Source organism: Bos javanicus, chromosome 4 (assembly GCF_032452875.1).
Source record: "Bos javanicus breed banteng chromosome 4, ARS-OSU_banteng_1.0, whole genome shotgun sequence".
Lineage (NCBI taxonomy): Eukaryota > Metazoa > Chordata > Mammalia > Artiodactyla > Bovidae > Bos > Bos javanicus.
Window position 1 is genome coordinate 43,770,990 of NC_083871.1, and position 22,369 is coordinate 43,793,358.

General features: G+C 41.7%; 2 protein-coding genes across 15 annotated transcripts in view; one reads left to right on the forward strand and one right to left on the reverse strand.

Annotated features, from left to right (window-relative positions):
* The window catches only part of MAGI2 (membrane associated guanylate kinase, WW and PDZ domain containing 2), a 1,471,158-nt gene that overhangs the window by 1,424,092 nt on the left and 24,697 nt on the right, over positions 1-22,369 (forward strand). The window lies entirely within an intron of this gene.
* The window catches only part of PHTF2 (putative homeodomain transcription factor 2), a 228,681-nt gene continuing 211,787 nt past the window's right edge, over positions 5,476-22,369 (reverse strand). Inside the window, exons 28-29 of the transcript XR_009735859.1 lie at positions 6,603-6,828; positions 5,476-6,492 (exon numbers count right to left, since the gene is read on the reverse strand). The gene's annotated coding sequence lies outside the window, so the exon portion shown is untranslated. The remainder of the gene's footprint in view (positions 6,493-6,602; positions 6,829-22,369) is intronic.

The following is a 22,369-nucleotide window of genomic DNA, read 5'->3' on the forward strand; positions in this document are numbered from 1 at the left end:
TCTTTGGAATTCTGCATTCAGATGCTTATATCTTTCCTTTTCTCCTTTGCTTTTCATGTCTCTTCTTTTCACAGCTATTTGTAAGGCCTCCTCAGAGAGCCATTTTGCTTTTTTGCATTTCTTTTCCATGGTTATGGTCTTGATCCCTGTCTCCTGTACAATGTCATGAACCTCCGTCCATAGTTCATCAGGCACTCTATCAGATCTAGTCCCTTAAATCTATGTCTCACTTCCACTGTATAATCGTAAGGGATTTGATTTAGGTCATACCTGAATGGTCTAGTGGTTTTCTATACTTTCTTCAATTTAAGTCTGAATTTGGCAATAAGGAGTTCATGAGGTGAGCCACAGTCAGCTCCCGGTCTTGTTTTTGCTGACTGTATAGAGCTTCTCCATCTTTGGCTGCAAAGAATATAATCAGTCTGATTTCGGTGTTGACCATCTGGTGATGTCCATGTGTAGAGTCTTCTCTTGCGTTGTTGGAAGTGGGTGTTTGCTATGACCAGTGTGTTCTCTTGGCAAAACTCTATTAGACTTTGCATTGCTTCATTCCGTATTCCAAGGCCAAATTTGCCCGTTACTCCAGGTGTTTCTTGACGTCCTATCTCTGCATTCCAGTCCTCTATAATGAAAAGGACATCTTTTTTGGATGTTAGTTCTAAAAAGTCTTGTAGGTCTTCATAGAACCGTTCAACTTCAGCTTCTTCAGCATTACTGGTTGGGGCATAGGCTTGGATTACCGTGATATTGAATGGTTTGCCTTGGAAACAAACAGAGATCATTGTCATTTTTCAGATTGTATCCAAGTACTGCATTTCGGACTCTTTTGTTGACCATGATGGCTACTCCATTTCTTCTAAGGGATTCCTGCCCAGAGTAGTAGATATAATGGTCATCTGGGTTAAATTCCCCCATTCCAGTCCATCTTAGTTAGCTGATTCCTAGAATGTCGATGTTCACTCTTGCCATCTCCTGTTTGACCACTTCCAATTTGCCTTGATTCATGGACCTGACATTCCAGGTTCCTATGCAATATTGCTCTTTACAGCATTGGACCTTGCTTCTATCACCAGTCACATCCACAACTGGGTATTGTTTTTGCTTTGCCTCCATCCCTTCATTCTTTCTGTAGTTATTTCTCCACTGATCTCCAGTAGCATATTGGGCACCTACCCACCTGGGGAATTCCTCTTTCAGTGTCCTATCTTTTTGCCTTTTCATACTGTTCATGGGGTTCTCAAGGCAAGAATACTGAAGTGGTTTGCCATTCCCTTTTCCAGTGGACCACATTCTGTCAGACATCTCCACTGAGACCTGCCCGTCTTGGGTGGCCCCACATGGCATGGCTTAGTTTCATTGAGTTAGACAAGGCTGTGGTCCGTGTGATCAGATTGACTAGTTTTCTGTGATTATGGTTTCAGTGTGTCTGTGCTCTGATGCCCTCTTGCAACACCTACTGTCTTACTTGGGTTTCTCTTACCTTGGACGTGGGGTATCTCTTCAAGGCTGCTCCAGCAAAGCACAGCTGTTGCTCCCTACTTGGACAAGGTCACCCCTCCTGACCTTGAACCTGACCTTCCTAGTGTAGGAACCACCATATGAACTCAAGTGGGTGAGTTTGCCAACCCAGGGAAAGTTGAGCAAAACGTAGAATGAGGCGCCCAGGTTCCACCCTAGGACTGAGCTGTGAGGAGGCGGTTCAGCCAGGAGTCCACCAGGGGATGCTTGTCCTCCTGAAGTCCACGCCAGGCCATGCAATGCACTCTGTGTGGTGGCCTGGGGAGAGGATGGGAAAGAACTAGCGTTGTGCTCTAACTCCTTCCTGCATGTGAGGTGACCCAAGGGAAGTCACTTGCTGTCTGGGAATACATACATACAAAATACATACAAAAATAACTGTTACCCACAAGCCCTAGACAAGTGCCCTAAGAGCAACAGCGGGATGGCTGGGGAATGTACCGGCAAAAGCAGCCCATTTGCAGGAATTATTATCATTACGAATAATAACTTGCCTGTTGAAGTCTAATGTCTCTATTAGAACGGCTGCCCGTGTGCTGGGAGTGGTCCTCTAAATGACTTGACACATTATTGTGAAGATTAGTCCCCCAACCTGTGGAACAGTATTAGCAGGTCACTATGAGGTTCATCTCTCAAAATTGCAGATTCAGAAAGCAAATCTCAGGTGGCAGGTATGCCGTCGTGTCCACTCCACCAAGGGTAAAGGCCAAAGAATTAGCAGCATCTTAATTACTCATCCACCAGGGTGTATAGAGTTCAAGGCTGAGCCAGAATGCAGGAAGCTGTTGCCCTGCAAGGACCTCCCTACATTTTTCAAGCAATTTCTCCAGTTCATTTGTTTCAAGCACCTTTGAATTCCTCTGGCATAATCACCCTACCCTTTGTCAACACAAAGTGATCGTTTAAACGACTCAATCAGATCATGCCATGGGCGACTATTTCCATTTATTATGATTTATTGCCTGTTTAGCACCAGTGTGCCAGGCACATTCAACAGAAAAGGAAGCTTCGGAAATGATTTTTCTTTCTGCTCTGAAGGCCTACAAAATAAAAACCGCCTGCTCAGAGTAAAGGAAAGATTATCCTCACTGATGAGGATCAGTGACTAAGGACATTTGGGGAAGGAGGTTTAATTTTCCAGATGAAAAAGAACAAGATTTTCTCATTGCCATTGATCCTCCTGTTGACCTAGGGCACAGAGTAAATTGATTAAAGAGGGAATTCCCGGTTTTTCACCAGGCCAGGAAGAGATTTGTCTGGAAGTCACATAATCCCATTGAAGGCAGGAATCTGGCTCTATTAGTCTTGATTCCCAGCACTGGCCCCACACTGGCACCTTTTGGCACTGAACAAATGCTTATTTAATCGATCAATCCAAGTGCGAGCGATCAGACCACTTATTATCCCCATCACTGATCACATCTACCATTTAGAGAATTGAGGTTTTTTGGTAACAGCTTTTCAGGGAAGAGCCTGTCACCATTTTCCCTCAAGTGGTTGCCAGAAAATGACAGGAGCCAGATACTGAGAGGTGGTTTTTGAACAGCTGATGACCTCAGGAATATATTAACTAGATAAACAGACTCAAGTTCTTAATAACAAGAGCCAGCTAACTTCCTTTTTAAGAAGTCCTATTAGTATTAACCATCAAATCATTTATAAAAATTAAAAAGCACTGTCTATCAACACATCATTCGGATACCCCCCCCTCCAGTCATACCTGGGGTAGACAGGGATGATTGCTGTCCTGTCCTGAATGAAACACTGAGAGTTAATATGACAGTAACATGGCATGACTTATGCTTGGTTAAAACACCACTAACTTAGCCAGTAGTCTCTCTTTAGCATTCACAAGCGAAAGCCTACCTGGGAGGCATAGAATTTCTTATTCATCCTTGAACATCATTCACTTCAGCACTCTGGTCACCACTATTACTTCTTTTCTCAACTTTGGGAAAGCGCCCCCTGCAGTTCACAGGATGATCTCACAGGCTCAGATCAGATCAGTCGCTCAGTCGTGTCCGACTCTTTGCAACCCCATGAATCACAGCACGCCAGGCCTCCCTGTCCATCACCAACTCCCGGAGTTCACTGAGACTCACGTCCATCGAGTCAGTGATGCCATCCAGCCATCTCATCTTTTGTCGTCCCCTTCTCCTCTTGCCCCCAATCCCTCCCAGCATCTGAGTCTTTTCCAATGAGTCAACTCTTCTCATGAGGTGGCCAAAGTAGTGGAGTTTCAGCTTTAGCATCATTCCTTCCAAAGAAATCCCAGGGCTGATCTCCTTCAGAATGGACTGGTTGGATCTCCTTGCAGTCCAAGGGACTCTCAAGAGTCTTCTCCAACACCACAGTTCAAAACACCACAGTTCTTTGGCGCTCAGCCTTCTTCACAGTCCAACTCTCATCTCACAGGCTAAACTGAATCTTTAAGAGCTTTCTCAAGCTAGAAAAGAAAGTGAAGTCGCTCAGTCGTGTCCGACTCTTTGAGACCCCATAGACTGTAGCCTACCAGGCTCCTCTGTCCATGGGATTTTTCAGGCAATAGTACTGGAGTGGATTGCCATTTCCTTCTACAGGGGATCTTGCCAACCCAGGGCTCCAACCCGGGTCTCCCACATTGTAGACAGACATTTTACCATCTGAGCCATCAGGGAAGTCTCTCAAGCTAGAGAACTCATTAAAATGCAGATTCTTTTTTTTTTTTAATTGAAGAATAACTGCTTATAGTATTATGTTGATTCCTGCCATACATCAACATGAGCTAGCAATAGGTATACCCATATCCTGTCCTGCCTGAACCTACCCCCCACCCCATCCTGCTCCTCCAGGTTGTCACAGAGCACCAGGTGTGCACACCTGTGACACACAGCCATGTCCTACTATCTGTTCTACATCTGATGTATATGTTTCCATGCTGCTCTCTCTCACAGTTTGTCCCACCCTCCCCTTTCCCCACTGTGTCCACAGTCTGTTCTCCATGTCTACTTTTCTACTGATGCCCTGCAAATAGGTTCATCAGTACCATCTTTCTAGATTCCATATATATGCATTCAGGTATATTTGTTTTTCTCTTTCTGACTTACTTCCCTGTGTATAATAGGCTCTAGGTTCATCCACCTCTTTAGAACTGACTCAAGTTTATTCCTTGTTATGGCTGAGTAATAGTCTATTATATATATATATATATATATATACACACATATACACACACACACACACACACACACACACACACACATATATATATACACACACACACACACCCCACAACATTTTGATCCATTTATCTGTCAGTGGATATCTAGGTTGCTTCCATGTCCTAGCTATTGTAAGTAGTGCTGCAATAAACATTGGGGTACATACGTCTTTTTCATTTATGGTATCCCCAGGGTATATGCCCAGTAGTAGGATTATGGAAGTTTTAGTCCTTGTTTTTTTAAGGAATCTCCATACTTTTCTCCATAGTTGCTGTATCAATTTACATTCCCACCACAATGCAAGAGGGTTCTTTTCTCCACACCCTCCAGCATTTATTGTTCATAGATTTTTTGATGATGGCCATTCTCACTGGTGTGATACCTCTTTGTAGTTTTGATTTGCATGTCTCTAGTAATGAGCAATGTTGAGCATCTTTTCATGTGTTTGTTAGCAATGTGTATATGTTCTTAGAAGAAAAGTCTGTTTAGGTCTTCTGCCCACATTTTGATTGAGTTGCTTGTTTTTCTAGTATTAAGCTGCATGAACTGAAAACATAGGCAGGACATTCCTTGACATAATCACAGCAAGATCTTCTATGACCTACCTCCTAGAATAATGCAAATAAAAACAGAAATAAATAAGTGGAATCTAATTAAACTTCAAAGCTTTTGCACAGCAAAGGAAACTATAAACAAGGTTAAAAGACACCCCTCAGAATGGGGGAAAATAATAGCAAATGAAACAACTGACAGAGGATTGATTTTCAAAATGCAAATTCTTATTCCTTGAATCTGAGATTGAGGCCTGAGATTCTGCAGTTTCAACAAGCTCACAGGTGATGCCAATATTGCTGGCCCATGGAACAGCTTGAATAACAAGGTTTTAGCAATTCGTACAAAATTTTTCCTGCATATTGTACATGACGTGGAATATCTTTACTTTTTTTTTTTCATTTAGCAAGACAGTAATGCAATAAAATGTAACTAAATAAGAGTTGTATAGCATTGAGTGATATTACCTATAGATACAGACATTGATACATATACATTTAGTTCAAGTATACCAGCTTTCCACATTTCTCTAAATTACAGTGGTTGGCTGCAGTTACACCTTTAGGAGAGGAGAGTGAGTGATCTCTAAGTGATATTCATCTTTCATTCAAGGGCTATTTATTGAACACCCAGTTTGAGCCCACAGCTGTGTTAGATAATGAAGTTGTAACAGTGGACAAGACAGATCACTGTCTAATAGGATTTGTATTGGAGGAAGAAACACACGCAAATTGGGATAAACACTGTGAAAGAAGAAAAGGAGCCTAAATAAAGAAAATGGCCACTTTGGGCAAAGTGGTGAGAGAGGCCTGTATAAGGAGATGACACTGAAGCTGAACAGTCTGCTCATGTGAAACAACAGCGGCCCGAGTGTTTGGGTTCCGGCCGTGTGCACGGCCCAGGGAGCCGCTCCTTCCTTGGCAGCAAGTGGTTACTGAACAGAAGGAGCCGCTGCACAAGTTTGGCCCTCAGCTCCGAGTCGGCATCACGGCCAAGACCCCTCTGCACTCAGCTGCGAAGTTCTTTCCCCAGCCAGCCTCTGGTCCCCTCCTGTCGGCAGCCCCATCCAGCCACTGCACTAGCGCCCCCTGCAGGCTTGCTGACACGAGTGGCGGTTTTCTCCTTGTGCACAGACCCGGGAAAACCTGGGGGCTGATAAACCATCCACCGCAGTGATAGTCAAATAGAGTTTCTGGTATTTCTTCTCAGTTCAGTTTCATTTCTGAAAAAGAGATGCCAACAAAAGAGCCTTATCTTGCTAAAACAAAATTAAACCTGCTGGAAATTGAACATTATGTATGAGACCAAAATGCTCCAGAAATTGATACTTACTGTTTGTTTCTAGGAAGAGCAGGGACTTTGTGTGCAGAGTAAAAATTCATAGACAGTCTTTTTCAGAACCCATTGAGAACTATCTTTTTTACGGAGGCAGACACTGTGTGGATGGATGCCTTGTGGGCTCTGGTTCCTTCTCTGGTGAATTATCCAGGAGATGGATCTACTAGGATCTGTATTTGTTCATCCTTCTCTGGGGCCGTAGCTCTGCTCTCAGCATCTTCTACAGGATATATGAGAAACGAGATAAAACTCACCTTGCCTTTTTGCTCCTCATGGGAACTGTAAAAGTTACAGAAAGGCTAAAAGGGTGGGAGAGGACAATCTCCGAATAAGCCAGTTAACCTTTCTGAGGCTCAGTTTCCTCATCTGTATAATGGAGATAATGCCAGTATCTACATCAAAGATATGTTGTGAAATTTGAATGACAGAATGCATATACAACACTTAGCACAATAGTAAGTGCCCAATGAATGTAAGCTGTTTTTTCCCATTATCTTTATTATTTACAAGTGCTTACTATGTGCCAAAAGCTGTGATAGATGCTTGTTTAATGTCTACAAAAGTTTGGGTAATTTTAAGTTTCATAGTAGACATGTGAGGAAGTTATTATATCACTTAGGCTCAGAGAAGTTGAGTACTTTGCCCAAAGTCACACAGCCAGTCAGTAGTAAAGCTAGGATTTAACTCTATACCACCTCGATTGTAGATCTCCATCCATGCTTTTTCATGGGTGTTCATGAACACTGACATTACAAAGTCGGGCTCAAACCCTCCAGTAGTTCTCCGACACCTGAATAATGAATGATCTCCTTCACATGCCTGCAAATGAAGAAGCTCGCCATCGCCTCCTCTTCCATTACTCCTCACATGCTTGGATAGTCTGTTTGGAGCCCCTCATACACTGCGCACATAGCACAAAACTTGAACAAATAAGTGTGTGCAAATATGAATGCACAGGAGTCAGGTTTGTGTGGCTGACTCTGAAAAACAGAGGAGCTTAGTTTGGGGGGTATACACGTGAGAGATTTGTTTTTTCTTCCTTTTTCCAAGGTAGGCAAGAACTGAACATGATTGAAGGTGGAACAGAAGCAACCACTTGAGAGAAAAAGGCTAATTATTCAGGAAACAAGGGATGATATCCCTGCTAATAATAAAACTATAATTAATCTAGTTTTCACTTGAAGACCATTTTGGCAGGGAGGCTTTCCTGAACCCCTAAATGATGTCAGCTCCCCAATTAAATACTTCTGTAACAGCCTTCACTTTTTTATGCTTTTCTTTTGATAATGCATCATATTTGAAATCATTTGTTCTGTATCTGCCTCATATAACAAGTACCTAAAGGAAAGACCATCATCCTTGTTGATTGTGGATTCCCAGCAATGAACACAGTGCCTGGCACACAGAAGATGTTCAGTTATTATTAATTAACTGCAAGATTAATAGTATTTGTCTACCCTGAGAGCAATAGTATTTCTCCTTGCCAAAACCAGTAAGATAAAAAGAAATTTCATTTCATGATATAGGAATCTAAAACAACTTGATACTCGGATTGAGGAAGCAGACAGTAAGTTTTAGTTCCAGCGTCAGTGCATTGACTCACTTGTTAGTCAAGGAGGGGGAACCACCCTTATCACTTTCCTGCATTTAAACCCTCCCCACTGTCTTTAGGTTGAAGTTTTCACTCCTTAGTTGGTACCCACAGTTCCTAGGCACCCAACCTGCCTTCCCAACCTCCTTCTCCATCACGAGCCCAGGCGGGCACTCCTTACCATTTCCACAACCCTCTGAGCTCTTGCTGATCCCACTTTCTGGAATATTCTTTACTACATTTATTTATTTATTTTTTAACAGCAAAAATATTTTGTATTGGGGTACAGCTGACTAACAATGTTGTGGCAGTTTCAGGTGAGTAGCAAAGGAACCCAGCCAAACATATTCATGTATCCATTCTCCCCCAAACCACCCCCCCACCCCCTGCCATTCAGGCTGGCACATAGCATTGAGCAGAGTTCCATGTGGTATACAATAGGCCTTTGTTTGTTATCCATTTTAAATAGACCAGTGTGTACATGACCTTCCCAAATTCCCTAACTATCCCTTCTCCCCAGCAACCATAAGTTAGTTTTCTAAGTCTGTGCATTTCTTCTTATTTTGTAAATAAGTTAATTTGTATCATTTTTTTTTACATTCCACATACAAGGGATGCTGTATGATATTTCTCCTTCTCTGTCCGACTTCACTCAGTATGACGCTCTCTAGGTCCAACCATGTTACTGCAAATGGCATTGTTTCATTTTTTAAATGTAAGTAAAAAAGAACATTTGTTTGTTTCTGGATTTTTTTGATGATAGGTATTCTGACTAGTGTGAGGTGATCATAGTTTTGATTTGCATTACTCTAATAACTAGCAATATTGAAGATCTTTTCACATGCATATTGGCCATATGTATATCCTCTTTGGAGAAATGACTATTCGGGTCTTCTGCCCATTTTTTGAGTGGGTTGTTTGTTTTAATGCTATTAAATTTTGGAGACTAATACCTTATTAGTCACATCATTTGCTAATATTTTCTCCCAATCTGTGATTTGTCTTTTCATTTTGTTTCTTATTTCCTTTGTTGTGCAAAAGCTTTTGAGTTTAACTAGGTCCCAGTTGTTTATTTTTGCTTTTATTTCCATTTTTCTGGGAGATGGACTGAAAAAACATGTTGCTGTGATTTATGTCAGATAGCATTCTGCCTATATTTTTCCCTAGGAGTTTTATAGTAGCCAGTCTCAAATTTAGGTCTTTAATCCATTTTAAGCTTATTTTTGTGTATAGAGTTAAGGAATGATCTAATTTCATTTTTTTTACATTATGGTTGTCCAGTTTTACCAGTGCCATTTGTTGAAGAGCCTCTCTCTCCAACATTGTGTAGTCTTGCCTATTTTGTCATAGGTTAATTGACCACAGGTGCTGGGCTTATTTCTGAATTTTCTATTCCAATCCATTGATCTATATTTCTGTTTTTATGCCAGTGCCACACTATTTTGATGACTGTAGCTTTGTAGTATAGTCTGAAGTCAGGGAACATGATTCCTTCAGCTCCATTTTTCTTTTCCAAGATTGCTTTGGCTATTTGGAGTCTTTTGTGTCTCTGTACAAATTTTGAGATTTTCTCTTCTAGTTCTGTGGAAAATACCATTGGTAATTTAATAGGGATTGTATTGAATCTGTAAAATGCTTTGGGTAGTATAGTCATTTTGACAATATTGATTCTTCCAATCCACAAACATGGTATATCTTTCCATCTAGTTATGTCTTCTTTGATATCTTTCACCAGCATCTTATAGTTTCTGGAGTACAGGTCTTTTGCCTCCTTAGGTAGGTTTATTCCTAGATATTTCATTCGTTTTGATGCAGTGGTAAATGGAATTGCTTCTTGAATTTCTCTTTCTGATCTTTCATTGGTAGTGTATAGAAATACAACAGATTTCTGTGTATTAATTTTGTAACCTGCAACTTTACCAAACTCTTTGATGAGTTCTAGCAGTTTTCTGGTAGTATCTTTAGGATTTTCTGTGTGTAGGATCATGTTATCTGCAAACAGTGACAGTTTAACTTCTTCTTTTCCACTTTGGATTCCCTTTACTTCTTTTTCTTCTCTGCTGTAGCTAGGACTTCCAAAACTGTGTAGAATAAAAGTGGTGAAAAGAGGTGTCCTTGTCTTGCTCCTAATCTTACAGGGAATGGTTTCCGCTTTTCACCATTGAGTATGATGCTAGCTATAGGTTTTTCATATATGGCCTTTATTATGTTGAGGTATGTGGTACCCTCTATGCCCACTTTCTGGGAAGTTTTTTATGATAAATAGGAGCTAAATTTTGTCAAAAGATTTTTCTGCATCTATTGAAATAATAGTATGTTTTTTATTCTTCAGTTTGTTGATGTGGTATATCATATTTACTTGTGGATGTTGAAAAATCCTCACATTCCTGGGATGAATCCCACTTGATCATGGTGTATGATCTTTTTAATGTATTGTAGAATACAGATTGCTAGTATTTTGTTGAGGAATTTTGCATCTCTGTTCATAAGTGATATTGGCTTGTAATTTTCTTTTTTTGTGGCATCTTTGTATGGTTTTGGTATCAGGGTGATGATTTCCTCATAAAATGAATTTAGATGTTTTTCCTTTCTCTGTGACTTTTTGCAGCAGTTTCAGAAGGATAGGTGTTAACTCTTCTCTAAACTTTGGATAAAATTTGCCTGTGAAGCCATCAGGTCCTGGACTTTTGTTTGTTGGGAGACTTTTAATCATGGTTTCAGTGCTTGTGATTGGTCTGTTCATATTTTCTATTTCTTTCTGGTTCAGTCTGGGGAGACTATGCCTTTCTGAGAATTTGTCCATTTCTTCCAGGTTGTACATTTTATTGGCATTCAGTTGTTCATAGTAGTCTCTTAGGTTCCTTCGTATTCCTGTGGAGTCAGTTGTAACTTCTTTTCCATTTCTTATTTTGTTGATTTGAGTCCTCTCCACCTTTTTCTTGATGAGTCTGGCTAAAGATTTACCAGTTTCGTTCATCTTTTCAAAGAACCAGCTTTTAGTTTCATTGATCCTCACAATTGTTTTCTTTGTCTCAATTTCATTTATTTCTGCTCTGGTCTTTATGATTTCCTTCCTTCTACTAACTCTAGGTTTTGTTCGTTCTTCTCTCTCTCATTGTCTTAGGTGTTAGGCTGTTTATTTGAGATTCTGCCTGTTTCTTGAGGTAAGACTGTGTGGCTGTACACTTCGCTGTTGGCACAGCTCTTGCTACACCCGTACATTTGGACTATCGTGCTCTGTTTTCGTCTGTCCCTGGGTCCTCCTGGGCTTCTGCAGTGACCCGGTGGTTGTCCCGCAGCATATTGTTTGGCCACTATGTGTCTGTGTTTCTTAGAGTTTTGTGTTTTTTTGTTGTTTATTTCTAAGTTCATAGCATTGTGATCAGAAAAGATGCTTGATACAAAATCGATTTTCTTAAATTTACCAAGGCTCATCTTGTGGCCCAGCATGTGGTCAATCCTAGAGAATGCTCCGAGTGAACTTGAGAAGAGTGTGTAGGCTGCTGCTTTTGGATGGAATATTCTACAAATACCAATTAAGTCCAACTAAAGTATCACTTAGGGCCTGCATTTCCTTATCAATTTTCTGTCTGGATGATCTGTCCATTGGTGAAAGCAGAGTATTAAATGTTCCCACTATTATTATGTTACTGTTGATTTCTCCCTTTATGTGTATTAGTATTTGCCTTACATATCGAGGTGCTCCTATGTTGGGTGCATATATATTTATAATTGTTATATCTTCTTGGATTGAACCCTTGATCATCATGTAGTGTTTACCTCCAGTTGGGATTTGAACCCATCTGCTGGGACTCAAACCCAGCCAAAACCCTGCTTGGAACTTGAACCCACTTGGCTGGGACCCGAACCCAGCCAAAACCCACAGTACCTGGTTTCGGGGCCTAATAAAGCTCAGATTCTTGATGTCTCATCACAGAAAGAATTCAGTGAAAGACAAAGTGATAGGTAAGAAATGGATTTATTCAGATTCAGAGAGAAGCACACTCTACAGACAGAGTGTGAGCCATGCAAAGGGTGAGTGCTGCTGTAAAAGATGGTGTGGTTAGTTTTTATAGGCTGGGTAATATCATATGCTAATGAGTGGGAGGATTAGCCCAGCTATTTTGGGGAAGAGGCAGAGATTTCCAGGATTTGGGCCACCACCCACTCCTTGGTCTTTTAACAGTGCCCTGGAACTGTCATGGCACTTCTGGGTGTGTCATTTCACTTGCTGATTGAGGATCAAGGTCTAGTCTTGTCTGCCATCTTGCTCCCATTTGGTTCTAATCTGTTTATGCTGCATCCTTGGGCTATGTCATTCTTTCAAAAGTTGTGCCCTGCCGTTTTCCCTCCTGTTACAGTGTCCTTCTTTGCCTTTTAATGTTTTAGAGTCTATTTTGTCTGATATGAGTATTGCTACTCCAGCTTTCTTAGGATTTCCTTTTGTGTGAAATACCTTCTCCCACCTCCTTACTTTCAGTCTGTAAGTGTCCACTGGTCTGAGGTGGGTCTCTTGTAGACAACATATATATGGGTCTTGTTTTTGTACCCACCCCGCCAGTCTGTGTCTTTTGGTTGGTGCACTTAATCCATTTACATTTAAAGTAATTAGATATATGTATGATCCTGTCACCGTTTTGTTAATAGTTTTGGGTTTATTTTTGTAGCTCTTTTCCTACTGTTGTGTTTCCTGTCTAGAGAAGTTCCTTTGTTGTAAAACTGGTTTAGTGGTGCTGAATTCTCTTAACTTTTGTTTGTCTGAAAAGCTTTGATTTCTCCATTGAATTTGATAAGATGTCTTACTGGGTAGAGTATTCTTGGTTATAGGTTCTTCCCTTTCATCACTTGGAATTTATTATGCCATTCCCTTCTGGCTTGTAGAGTTTTTGTTGAGAAATAAGCTAGTATCCTATGGGATTTTGCTTGTGTGTTATTTGCCTTTCTTTTCCTTGTTGCTTTTAATATTTTATCTTTGTCTTTTAGTTTTTATCAGTTTGATTACAATGTGTCTCCGTGTGTTCCTCCCTGGGTTTTATCCTGCATGGGACTCCTGTGCTACTGGCTGACTATTTCCTTTCCTATGTTCAGGAAGTTTTCAGCTATCATCTGTTCAAATGTTCTCCTGGGTCCTTTCTCTCTTTTCCTTCTGGGACCCGTATAATGCAAATATTGGTGCATTTAATGTTGTCCCAGAGGTCTCTTAGGCTGTCTTCGTTTCTTTTCATTCTTTTTTCTGTATTCTGTTTTGCAGTATTAATTTCTACCATTCTGTCTTTCAGGTCACTTATCTGTTCTTCTGCCTCAGTTCTGCTGTTGATTCCTTCTAGTGTATTGTTCATCTCTGTTTGTTCTTTAGTTCTTTTAGGTCTTTGGTAAACATTTCTTTCATCTTTTCCATTGTTTTTCTGAGATCCCAGATCATCTTCACTATCATTCTGAATTCTTTTTCTGGAAGGTTGCCTATCTCTACTTCATTTAGTTGTTTTTCTAGGGATTTATCTTGTTTCTTCATCTGGAACATAATCCTATTTCTTTTCATTTTGGGTAGCTTTCTGTGATTCAGGTATTAATTCTGGAGGCTGATGGGGTTGTAGTTCTTGTTTCTTCTGTCTGCCCTCTGGTGGATGAGGATAAGAGGCTTGTGCAAACTTCCTGATGGGAGGGACTGGCTGGGGGGTGGGGTGGGGGGGGGGGACTGGGTCTTGCTTGGAGGGTAGGGCTGTGCTCAGTAAACCTTTAATTCAACTATCTGCTGATGCGTGGGGCTGCGCTCCCTCCCTGTTAGTTTGGCCTGAGGTAACCCAGTCCTGGAGTTTATTGGCTTCTATAGTAGGGCTGTTGGTGACCTCCAAGAGGACTTATGCCAAGACACATCTAAGACTGCTGCTGCCAGTGCCCCTGTCCCCATGGGGGGCCACTGTCAACCCATGCCTCTGAGGAGACCCTCAAACACTTACAGGAAGGTCTGTCCCAGTCTCCTGTGGGGTCACTGACCCTTTTCCTTGGGTCCTGGTGCACACAAGATTTTGCTTGTCCCTCCAAGAGTGGAGTCTCTGTTTCCCCCAGTCCCATGAAGCTCCTGTAATCAAATCTCTCTGGCCTTCAAAGTCAGCTTCTCTGGGGATTTCCAGTCCCTTGACCAGAACCCCAGAATATTGACAATGGTACAAGAACCTCTTTGGTATTATTGTTCTCCCAATTTGTGGGTCACCCACTTGGCAGGTATAGGATTTTATTTTGTTGTCATTGTTACCATTTTGTTACAGCTTCTCCTTTGTGCTTGGATGGGTTTATCTTTTTTTGGTGGGTTCTTGTGTCTTCCTGTTGATGGTTGTTCAACAACTAGTTGCAATTTTGGGGCTCTGGCAGGAGAAGATGAGTGCATGTCCTTCTGCTCTGCCATCTTGAACCAATCCTCCTTTCCTACTTTCTGCATCTAGTGGACTCTTATTCTGCCTTCAAGCTCAAACTAAAACCTCCCTTAAGTCCCAAGTATAGAACAAGCTGTTCTCATCCTGCCCACTTCACAGCACATTGTACTTGCCCCCCAAAGTCTAGAAATCTGGAACAGGGCACTGTGAGCTCCCTGAAGGCACTAATTGTGTCTTATCCATCTTTGCCTCTCCAGTGCCTGTATAAAGGTCATTGCATTTTCTAATGAACAAATACAGAAGAAACCCTTGGGTCCTCCATGGCTCTTCTCTCCCTCACACCCAATATCCAACCCATCAGCAGGTCCAGTCTAATTTATCTTCAGAATCATCCAGAGTTCAGCCCCTTCTCTCCACCTCCATCACTACCACCCTAGTCCAAGCCCCACCATTTCCTGCCTTGGCCCCACAGTGGCCTCCTATCTGGTTATCTTGATTCCACTTATAATCCGTTCCACACACAGAAGCCCCATTGGCCTTTTAAAATACCAGTCTCCTGCTTGAGACCAACCTCTGGTTTCTATCACACTTAGAATAAAATTCAAACTCCTCACTGAAGCCCCATTGATCCAGATTTTCTCTCTTCTGCCTCTATTTATATGCCTCCAACACGCCAAACCCTCTCTTTGCTCCTGTTCTGTTTTTACTCACATGACTTGCTCCTCAGCATTCAGATCCCTGCTCCATGTCACCTCACCACAGAGGCCTTCTCTGACCGTGCCTGCTTACTTAGTCATGTCAGACTCTTTGTGACTCCATGGGCTGTAGCCCGCCTCCTGTGGAATTTTTCAGGCAAGAATAATGGAGTGGTTAGCCATATCCTACCCAGGGGATCTTCCCAACCCAAAGATTAAACCCATGTCTCCTGCATTGGCAGGCGGATTCTTTACCACTGTCCCACCTGGGAAGCTCCTTCTCTGACCACCTTATCTTAAATAGCACCCAAATTTCTCTCCATCCCCTTGCCTAACTTTACTTTTCTGCATTGTACTGATTCATACCAGATTTGTTACCGTTGCCTATTTGTGTATTAATTTTCTGTCTCTTCTACTCTAAAAGTAAAGTCTATGAAGACAGGATATTGCTTTCCTCACAGGTGTATTTTCAGTGCATAGATCTGCATAACATAAACATTTGTTCAATGAAAAGTTTCCCCCAGGCATCTGCTGAAGGTGGCAGTGGGACAGGTCTGGTGCTTGATGTCTGAGGCCATCTCCTGGGCCACAGGCACCCATCATGGCCAAGAAGGTCCTCTGGGTGGGAAGGCATGGTCATGTGCTGAGTGGGCATGAACATCCTTTCTGGCAGTTTCTCAGAAACAAGCTAAAGTGCCTGGCCCTCCTCTGAAAGTGTATGAACATCAGTTGGTCCCGTGGCCCCTCCCTCTTCCACCCCCATTCTCATCCCTTGGTGGATGGAGGAGGCGTGCTGCCCACAAGACCAAGTGAGGCCAGGCTGCCCTGACCTCTGTGGTATCGGATAAGATCCCTCAACCCCTAACAAGAGAAAACAGGTGGTCATTCTGCTGCCCTCCAGACTGTGTGTCTGGAAGCTTTGTGAAAGTTTGTCCACACAGGGTGCCAGGACCAGCAGGTTGGCTGGGAGTATGGAGGTGATAGCACCTGGAGGAGAAGGGGAGGATGGCCAGGTTTCTTTACCGGAGGAAAGAAGGCTCATGAGTCTACAGGAAAAGGCTGAAAGGAATGTGGAGAAGGAAACCCGTCCATCCACGGAGATCCTCAAGACCCAGGGACTCCCGGGCTGACTGCAATAATGGCAGTCTATGCCTCTTGCCTGGTCTGCCCTTCGCCCAGCACCTTCCTGGGATGTGGGGACCTAAGGGTGGCCATCCAGGGGCCACAGGCAGCCTGGGGCTTAGTAGGCTAGGGTCACAGAAAAGGCCTTGGTCATTGTTCCTGATGAAGAAAGACCTTTCTTTAAAAAGTTACTCTAAACACCTCTAAGAGCTGTGCAGACACACATTGTCTGTAACTGACTTGTTCATGAGGGAGTTTTAGAAAATCAGTGGTAGGAACTAGTTACTTCAGTTTTAGTATTTGCACAAGTGAGCTGTAAAACCATCATTGGAGGGGAAATCTGCATTATGAGTGGGACATCTGTTTCAAACTTCCCGCATGGTGGTATACTGTCCTCAGAGGCTGTTAGAATATAGGGAAATGCTTGTGGGGATGGAGCCTGGTGTGGTACCGAGGTATGCCAAGATATGCACCCAAGTGGCTACAGACATAGCCATTGCTGTTGCTCTGTATTCACGATCAGAAGTGAATACAGTATTTTTAAAATTATTTTAATAATTTAATCTTTTAAAGAAAAAAGGGTGAATAGAGCAGCTGGCCTAGAGAGAGATGAGTGGGAGGACAGTGCTTTGTCTCTGGATAGTCTGATGAAATATGATGACAGCGAAACTGGATGACTGGAGACACAGAGCTTTGCTTCCACAACTACATTTTCTTTTAAACAGCCAGAACTGTTAAGGGACTTTGTTCCCTGGGGACAAATTTATGAGGATACAGCTGCACATCACCTGTGGGGCCTCACAGTCTAGAAGTGAGTTAATGTGATGGCTGAGTCTTTCCTGTGGATGGCAGGCAGAGGAAGGGATTATGGAGAAGAGCTTGTTTGGGTACACAGAGGTGTGGATTTAGCTAGAGTACAGGAGCATCTTCTGAGTAGCTCATCTCCACTTCTTGCATCTTTGGTGACAGGCAGCTATTACCGTTTCCATCACTTCTCCCATGAAATAGGCACATTATGATGGATCATTCTCATCCCTATTTCCACTCTCTGCCACTTCAGACAGGGGATGTATTTCTGTGATGAAGAACATGACTCCAGAAAAGCTGGGATATTAAAGATGCCTTCTAAAGATTAAAGTAAAATCTCTTTAATTAAGATTCCACTGTCTGAATTCAGAGTTCATGATCAGTTTCATTGGGCTGAGAGTTAACTTAGTCCAGTGGTGAGGGAGGGAGGGAAGTTCCTAAGCAAATTAGTGGTGGAACCAGTATTTGCAAAAGGTGTAGCCAGTTTAAAAAGATTTCTTCCCATAAGGAGTAACAACAGTTTATCAACACTATTAATTTTTTAACATTTTTAAACTGAGGTTTAATTTGCATATAGTAAAAATCACCAGTTTAGGGTGCAATTCTATCAGTTTGAAAAACCGATACAGTTATATAGTCACTATCATAGTCAAGATACAGAACAGTTCTGCAGTCTCTCCAAACTCTTTCATTCTCCACCAGGGTCAAGCCTCTTTAAACCCCCAACCCCTGGAAACCACTAATCAGTTTTCAATCCCTTTAGTTTTGTGCCTTAGAACATGATATGTAAAAGGAATCATACATACAATGAGCTTTTTGAAGCTGACTTATTTCACTTAAAATTTGAGTTAACTTTGTTACTGGGTATATAAGTATTAATGGGGACGGGGGAGCCTGGTGGGCTGCCGTCTATAGGGTCGCACAGAGTCAGACACGACTGAAGCGACTTAGCAGCAGCAGCAGCTTGTTCCATTGTATAGCTGAGTACTGTCTCCCTGCAGCACAGTGTGTTTACCCAGGGATCATGGGCATTTGGGTTGTTTCCAGTTTGGGGTGGATAAAAATACAGCTACCATAAAAATTTACGTTCAATAGGAAATAGTCGATTATGGGCTTCCCTGTTGGCTCAGACAATAAAGAGTCCACCTGCAATGCAGGAGACCTGGGTTCAATCCCTGGGTCGAGAAGATCCCCTGGAAAAGGGAATGGTAACCCACTCAGTATTCTTGCCTGGAGCATTCCATGGACAGAGGAGCCTAGTGGGCTATAGTCCAGGGGCTCACAAAGAGTTGGACATGAATAATATTATAATAACTTTGGTGTGTTACCTATAAAAATATACAATCACTATGTTGTACATCTGAAGCTATATAACATTCTAAGTCAACTATATACTTGAATTTTTTTAAAAATGTGCACTACTCAGATTTTTGTTTGAACATTAACTTGTTGGATATATCAGAGTGAGATTGCTGAGTTATACAGGAAGTACATGGTTGATTTTCTGAGAAACCTCCAAACTGATTTCTAAGGGGGCTATTGCTCTTTTCTTTTCTAACATAAATAGGTGAGAGTTCCAGTTGCTTCACATCCTTGCCAGTTATTTTCTAGTTGTTTGTTTGTTTCAGTTTTAGCCATATTAGTAGATGTGTCGTGGTATCTCATCATAGTTTTGATTTGGATTTTGCCATTAATGAAGTTGGCTATCTTTTATCTGCTTATTTGCCATGTATATGTCATCTTTGATGAAGTGATAGTGCATATCTTTTGTCCATATATTTTATTTTTCTTAACTTCTAATTTTATATTGGAGAATGGTTATTTCCAATATTGTGTTAGTTTCAGGTGTACAGCAAAGAGATTCACTTATGCACGTACATAGATCCATTTTTTAAAAATTCTTTTCCAATATAGGTTATAACAGAATATTGAATAGAATTCCCTGTGTGATAGAGTAGGGCCTTGTTGATTATTTGTTTTATATATATTACTGGGTATATATTAAGCCTAACCTCCTACTTTGTTGTTATTGTTGTTCAGTCACTAAGTCATGTCCAACTCTTTGGGACCCCATGAACTGCAGCATGCCAGGCTTCCTGTCCTTCACTATCTCCTGAAGCTTGCTCAGACTCAACATCCGTTGAGTCAGTAATGCCATCCAACCATCTCATCCTCTGTCATCCCCTTTTCCTCCTGCCCTCAAACTTTCCCAACATCAGGGTCTTTTCCAATGAGTTGGCTCTTTACATCTGGTGGCAAAAGTATTGGAGCTTCAGCATCAGTCTTTCCAATGAATATTCTGGGGTATATTTCTTTTAGGATTGACTGCTTTGATCTCCTTGACGTCCAAGGGACTCTCAAGAGTCTTCTCCAGTAACCACAGTTAGAAAGCATCGATTCTTTGGCACTTAGCCTTCTTTATGGTCCAACTCTCACACCCATACATCACATCCATACTGGAAAAACCATAGCTTTGACTAGACAGACCTTTGTCGGCAAAGTCGGATATCTCTACTTTTTAATATGCTGTCTAGGTTTGTCATAGCTTTTCTTCCAAGGAGCAAGTGTCTTTTAATTTTGAGGCTGTAGTCACCATCTACAGTGATTTTGGAGTCCAAGAAAGTAGAGTCTGGCACTGTTTCCACTTTTTCCCCATCTATTTGCCATGAAGTGTTGGGACCGGATGCCATGATCCTCGTTTTTTTGAATGTGCAGTTTTAAGCCAGCTTTTTCACTCTTCTCTTTCACCCTCATGAAGAGGCTTTAGTTCCTCTTCACTTTCTGCCATAAGGGTGGTGTCATCTGCATATCAGAGGTTATTGATATTTCTCCCAGCAGTCTTGATTCCAGCTTATGCTTCATCCAGCCTGACATTTCACATAATGTACTATGCATATAAATTAAATAAGCAGGGTGACAATATACAGCCTTGATGAACTCCTTTCCCTAATTTTGAACCAGTCCATTGTTCCATGTCTGGTTCTAACTGTTGCTTCTTGTCCTGTTTACAAGTTTCTCAGGAGGCAGGTAAGGTGTTCTGGTATTCCCATTTCTTTAAGAATTTTCCACATTTTGCTGTGATCCACACAGTCAAAGGCTTTAGTGTAGTCAGTGAAACAGAAGTAGATGTTTTTTGGAATACTCTTGCTTTTTCTATGATCCAGTGAATGTTGGCAATTTGACCTCAAGTTTCTCTGCCTTTTCTAAATCCAGTTTGTACATCTGGAAGTTCTCAGTTCACATACTTTTGAAGGATTTTGAGCATTATCTTGCTAGAATGTAAAATGAGCACAGTTATATGTTAGTATGAACATTCTTTGGCATTGCCCTACTTTGGGATTGGAATGAAAACTGACCTTTTCCAGTCCTGTGGTCACTGCTGAGTTTTCCAAATTTGCTGGCGTATTGAGTGCAGCACTTTCGCAGCATCATCTTTTAGGATTTGAAATAGCTCAGCTGGAATTCCATCACCTCCACTAGCTTTGTTCATACTAATGCTTCGTAAGGCCCACTTGACTTCACACTCCAGAATGTCTGGCTCTAGGTGAGTGACCACACCATCGTGGTTATCCAGGTCATTATATAAGTCCTTTTTTGTACAGTCCTTCTGTGTATTGTTGCCACCTCTTCTCAATCTCGCTGCTTCTGTTAAGTCCTTGCCATTTCTGTCCTTTATTATGCCCATCTTTGCATGAAATGTTCTCTTGGCATCTCCAATTTTCTTGACGAGATCTCCTACTTTATCCTTTCCTGAAACTTATTGCCTTAAGTATCCATAACTTTGTTTTTGAAAGCTGTGAGTCCATTTCTGTTTTGTAAATAAGTTTATTTATATCTATTATTGTTTAGTCTCTCAGTCTTGTCCACCTCTTTTGCGACCCCATGGACTGTAGCCTGCCAGCCTCCCCTGTCCATGGGATTTCCCAGGCAAGAATACTGGATGGGTTGCCATTTCCTTCTCCAAGGGGTCTTCCCGACCCAGGGCTTGAACTCAGGTCTCCTACATTGCAGGTCACCAGGGAAGCCATCTATTATTAGACTCCACCTATAATTTATATCATATGATATTTTTCTTTCTCTGACTTATTTCACTGAGTATGATCATCTCCAGATACAGCTGTGTTGCTATAAATGGCATTATTTCACTGTTTGTATGGCTGAGTAATATTCATTTCCACATATGTACCATATCTTCTTTATCCACCTATCCATGGACACTTTCATTGCTTTTTTGTCCTGGCTGTTGTAAATAATGCTGGAATCAATGTTGGGGTACATGTGTCATTTTGAATTCTGGTTTTCTCTAAGAATATGCCCAGATATGGTATTTGGGATCATGTGATAGCTCTATTTTTATTTATTTTGTGGAATATCCATACTGTTCTCCATACAGCCTATTCCCAATTTACATTCCCACCAACAGTGCAGGGTGGTACCCTTTCTCCCATGCCCTCCACAGCATTTATTCTTTGTAGACTTTTTGATGATGACTACTCGATTTGTGCCAGTGATACCTCACTGTAGTTTTGACTTGCGTTTCTCTAATAGTGAGTAATGTTAAGCATCTTTTCATATGTTAAAAAAAAATGGTGTGAATACAATTTGTCTTCAAATTATCTTCTTGAAAGCCTGCTTTCTTCTGAATTCTCTTTTGATTACCTACTCCAGTACATTTCTTGAGGGATACTGTCACTGACAGCCCTTCAGGCCTTGTGAATATGTGTGTTAAGTTGCTTTGGTCGTGTCCGACTTTTCGTGACCCCATGGACTGTAGCCCACCAGGTTCCTCTGTCCCTGGGATTCTCCAGGCAAGAATACTGGAGTGGGTTGCCACTTGGGAAGTTTCCAAAATCACTGGTTTTAAAGTTGTTTTTACCCGAAATGGCCACAAGGTGGCAGGGTTTCTTCATGCCCAAATCTGGTTCTTCTGGCAACGGGAGCCTTCATGAAAGGTCTCTTCCTGGTTGTAAATGAGAGGGGAATGTGCCAGAAAAAAAACACCCAAGAGCTGGTGTATTATTATTTCTTCCCCATTACCCTTCTGAAGAAGGCAATGACACCCCACTGCAGTACTCTTGCCTGGAAAATCCCATGGACGAAGCCTGGTGGGCTGCAGTTCATGGGGTAGCTAAGAGTCGGACATGACTGACAGACTTCACTTTCACTTTTCACTTT